At 36.5% G+C, this 4074-nt stretch overlaps 1 protein-coding gene across 2 annotated transcripts in view; it reads right to left on the bottom strand.

Moving 5' to 3' along the window:
* SLC4A10 (solute carrier family 4 member 10) overlaps window positions 1–4074 on the bottom strand; it is a 124209-nt gene that overhangs the window by 27198 nt on the left and 92937 nt on the right. The gene's annotated exons all lie outside the window — the stretch shown is intronic.

Raw genomic sequence — 4074 nt, 5'->3', positions numbered from 1 at the left:
TGCACAGTTACGTAACTGTAGAAAAAAAACTATAAAGAAGGGGAAAAGAAAAACTATACTCCTATCCAAGTTCAAAGAAATCATTGCAAGAATCGGAATTTGATTACATGCCTGGGATCCTAATGAGAAATTCTGTGCTTATTATTACTGACTCTTCTCATTCCACCTGCAGCTTAAGGAATACAGGGTATAAAACAACATAATTTGCATCCAATAATAATGTATTTATATTAAGCTATATAGATATGAAAGATTTCAAACTTGCTTGTGCAAACAGTGGTATGCACAAAACTAATCTTCACAATGCCTCCTAGAAGCAATGGTTTCTATAGCCTGCAAAACTGAGATTGACATGATCTTGGCTCCTTAATTACATCAGAGTGGGATTTTCTACTCCTAATGCTTAAGTGCATGTCAATACCAAGACAGATTGCAATATGCATATTACTATGCCAAGAAATCACTTTAAAATTATTCAATGTAATCTGTTAATAATTGAGTAACTTCTGGTAAAGAATTATTAAAAACAACATGAATTCATCACTCTGAAAAAAGAATTAATAAAAACCAAAAGGTATATGAAGTCCCAAAATCTAAGCAACCCCACACAGAGAAATAATTGATCTTCTGTATTCTGAGATAACTGTCTTAAAATGCTTGTATTTTAAAGAATACTGGATTGCTTTCTAAATCACATTCCTTTCATCCACAATGCTTATCTTGTTTTCCTTTTGAGAACCACTGGTTTTAATCACCCAGTTGTAGGGTTCTTCTTTCCTAGCAAAAATGATATCCTAATATTTAATATACACATTAAAACTGATGTGCATCAGTGTTCCAGACAGGATTCACTAACTGGAGAGATATTTGCTACAGGGGTAGGAGAAAGCAGGAGGAGGAGAGTGCAGAAATAAGAGAGTTGCTATGCCAACCTACAAATGCTAATGGCATGACAAATACAAAAAGGTCACAGTAAAAAAAAAAAAAAAAAAAAAAAAAAAAAAAGGAAGAAAGAAAAGCCCAGATCAAAAACTGTGTATTTTATTTAATAAACAATGCAGCTACTGTATTTAAATTCCTTCAAAACAATACAGTTTAAAAAGAAAATATTGCAGCACAGTAGCACACTGAAAATCAGGTTGTCTTTGTCCTTCCTTTGATTTAGCTCTTAGATGCCTTATTCTCTATTGCCCATATTGTAAAGATGCATTTTAAGAAAAAGTTACATATGAATGCTGAATGGATTTGCCTGCAAGTAAATAACCTGATGATTAGGGCAAATATTTCAACACAGAGTAACAAACAAGTATAATAACAACTAGTCCTACATTTATTAGATCATGCAACAATAGACATTTTCATCTTTTTGAGACAGAATTCTGTAACAAAGTCACTCATATCTTCTGCCTAAAATGGTAAATATGAATTTTTAAGAAATCTTTTAAGAGGACTTCAGCTGATTGTCAAATATTTGGGTCTGCTTGATTAAAAAAAAAAAAAACAATTTTTCTGAATGGTCTTTCTATAGTCTTCTAAGGTTTGTTATGGCAGACACTAGTAATGACTCCTATACTCTCGAAGAGAAGATGCATGCAATACCATCTTTTACATCAAACTCCTGCAACAGAGACTGTTTATGACAGAATTCAAACCCACCCAAAATACGGAATGGGTTTTCTTTCTCACTTGAAATATGGTTCCAATCTGGTTGAAATACCAACTATTTTAAATTACTATTTTCTTTGTCTTTCTAGTACTCCAAAGGACAGTACTAACAGCATGCCAATGACTTTTCCTGGGTCAAACTCACGTCTTCACCAGGGCAAAGGAAACAGCACTGGGATGGAGATGGACTACCCGTGGACATCAGAGCATCCTGAGAAAGTCCATGGGAAAAGAGAGGAGAGCTAGGCCGCAACATACACTGAAAGCTTCAAATATATACAGTGTCCTGACCTATTTATCTTCAACTTTTTGAGTGGGCAACAGGCAGAATACAGAAAGCACAGAAATTTTACAGTGTAACCTGAGTTTTCCATCATAGAATTGCAGATCCAAAATAAAGTTTTACATAAGTTTTGGCTGAGCATTCAGAGAGAAACGAGTTGCTCAACCTTTTGAAGTTCACCCATTGCTAATTAAAGAACTGCCAAGGCTTTACTAACAATTAAAAACTTGTCTTTAAAATCCCCAAAGAGGAAAATGCAAACAGCTGTTTTAATTAGCAAAACAGCAGATACTAATTAGCTTTTGTAACAGAGTATGCTGGTCCTTTAAGGACAGGACCAGTTTCAGCCCAAGTCTGTTACCCATTGAACTACAAGTAGAAGGACTGGAGTCAGATGCTGCAGAAAAAGCATCTAATTCCTTGTGAAATCAATATTCCCCAACTTCAAGTACACAACACCAAGATTTTTATTCCAAGTAAGCTTTTATGCTTATTCATCTTCTAGTTTCTGATCTTTCTGGAACTGAGACTTGTAGAGACATTTGAGCAAGGACTGAAGGTTATTTGAAACATCTTGTCTTGTAACGGTCCCGTGGGAATGATAATTGTGACACCTTCGTGTTCTGGACAAATGACCGCTGTGTCTGGACAGGATAATACGTGCATATCTGCACAGCAAACCCTTGAATTTCAGGTTGCACCAAGCCTGCTGTGAAGCACTGGTCATTTGGGCAGCTGATGTAGTGCTGCTCAAACAGAGTATATGTTTCCATTCTCCCAACCTGTCGAGGCTGATCCTGAAGAACTAGGAAAAACTCAGATGAAGGAGAAGGGAGGGCATAGAACAGAAGAGGCTGGAATTACCACTTTGCTGTGTTCAGAGCACAGATCCTTGGAATCAGCAGATGTGCTCTTAGGAGATAATCAATACACATACTGGTGTTTCCAACAATCAGGTTTAAGGTTAAAAAAATAACCCACAACCCATAAGAGCTATGCTGCCTATAACTATGTCTACAGCTAGTCATTCTGGTGTTAGTGGGGTCACTTGCCATGGACATGATATTGATAATCACAGAATCATAGAATGCTTTGGGTTGGAAGGGACCTTTAGAGGTCATCTAGTCCAGCCCCCCTGCAGTGAGCAGGGACACCTTTAACCAGATCAGGTTGCTCAGAGCCCTGTCCAACCTGACCTTGAATGTTTCTAGGGATGGAGCCTCCACCACCTCTCTGGGCAACATATTCCAGTGTTTTTACAATGAGTGTTACACCCTCATTGTAAAAAATTTGTTCCTTATATCCAACCTAAATCTACCCTCCTTTAGTTTAAAACCATTACCTCTTGCCCTGTCACAGCAGGCCTTGCTAAAAAGATAATAAAGAGGATATTACTGCAAGTAGAAGACACAACATAAATGCCAAAAGTGAAATGTAATGCAGCAGTTTAAAGGTCAATTTATTTGTACTATCTACACAGAGAGAAAGAATAACTGGGAATATAGGTATGAAATGGCGACACCATAAATAATTACAAAACTATTATATCAAATGATTTTGATAGCTATACATGTGTTTGAAATCACCAGGCAGCAGTCAAATATTTCTTCCAAACATCTGGAAGACGCTTGTCCTTCAGGAATTGTGTTTGGAAAATCTAAAACTGTTGTGCTGGTATTCCAACACTGTAGGACAGCACAGGTCAATAGCTGTAATTGGACGACAACAATTGCTGCTCTTTTACCATTCTGCGTGCTCTGCAAATTCTACAGTCAATGAAGAGAGTTACTAAGGGCAGGCAGCAAGTAAACAACCCCGTTCAAAAATCAATTTGGGATTCTGATTAATGAATAGAATTTTAAATAAAACCAGAAATATTTATGATGATAAAACACTTTCATAAAATAGAGAGATACCTATCACTGTATCCCTACAGAAGCAAGACTGTTAATCTTATTTCTCTGAAATCTCAAGCAAAGTCATGGGATTCAGCTAACCGCCAATAAAGCTAGCTACCCAGGAATACATATTTCTTTTTATGTTTATGCTTTTCATTACATCTTTTAACATCTCGACTCCGCCTGCTAAATGGTTTCTCAATGATTTTTTGTCTTTGTAGAGTATTT

Source organism: Egretta garzetta, unplaced genomic scaffold (genome assembly GCF_000687185.1).
Source record: "Egretta garzetta isolate BGI_Z169 unplaced genomic scaffold, ASM68718v1 scaffold16, whole genome shotgun sequence".
NCBI classification, from domain to species: domain Eukaryota; kingdom Metazoa; phylum Chordata; class Aves; order Pelecaniformes; family Ardeidae; genus Egretta; species Egretta garzetta.
Note: the sequence above shows the minus strand (reverse complement) of the source record. Positions and strands in the feature narration are given on the sequence as shown.